The sequence below is a fragment of the Triticum aestivum genome, chromosome 7D (genome assembly GCF_018294505.1).
Source record: "Triticum aestivum cultivar Chinese Spring chromosome 7D, IWGSC CS RefSeq v2.1, whole genome shotgun sequence".
NCBI lineage: Eukaryota > Viridiplantae > Streptophyta > Magnoliopsida > Poales > Poaceae > Triticum > Triticum aestivum.
Genome location: NC_057814.1, coordinates 80,909,664 through 80,910,557, shown reverse-complemented (window position 1 = coordinate 80,910,557; position 894 = coordinate 80,909,664).

Here is an 894-nt window from a genome sequence, read left to right as displayed (position 1 = left end):
CGGGCTCGGGGCTGGGCGGCGCGGGGTTGGTGCGGCGCGGGCGGTGGCGTGCTCAGGGCGGGCGGCGGAGGTGGTGGGCAGCGGCGGTAGGGAGAGGGGTCGGGGTCGGATGCGGTTGGGAGAGGGAGAGGGAGAGAAATAAGTGGAGGAGGAGGCCGGCCGAGTGGATAATGTGGCCCTATGCCGACGGCTCGGCCATCGGCATAGGCTCGGCCCACATGTCAGTGAAGTGGGGGAGTGGATAACGTGGACATATGCCGACGGCCGGGCCGTCGGCATAGATAGGAGGCCTATGCCGACGGCCAGGCCGTAGGCATAGATGCAAACCACATATTTTTGAAGAAATAGTCCCACCTCGCTGAGGGAAAAGCAATTTGACCTGTTTAAATAGTTCACTAATCCATACGTTATAAGCTCCGGTATTCATTAGACTCATATGAAGAAAACGGACAATTACGGTTCAACTTTCAGTGCCCGGGCAGCCGGCCCGGTGCCCGGGCACTGAAGGTTTAACCATGATAGTACATTTTCAATGAGGGACGGGGGCCCAAGGGGGTAGCAATGCCACTGGAGCGTCACACCGGGACATCATACATGCCGTATGGTGTGGTGGCATGTCCGAATCGGCGGCACGCGTCTCCGGGGTGTGCCCCCTCACGGACGGCGCCGTCGCCGGCACCTGGAGAAGGGAAACGGACGCGTCGGGTCTACACGGAGGGGATCTTACTATGGCTTTGGCCCGGACGTTGCTCCAAAGTGTTGTTATGGGCTGACCTAACACAACCGGGTGTATAGGTCCACTGGTCAAAGCCCGTCCGTGCAAAGTCAAAGGGCTAGATCACGTGGTGAAACGCTACAGGGTTAGGTGGGACGGGGGCCCTGGGGCTAGCAATG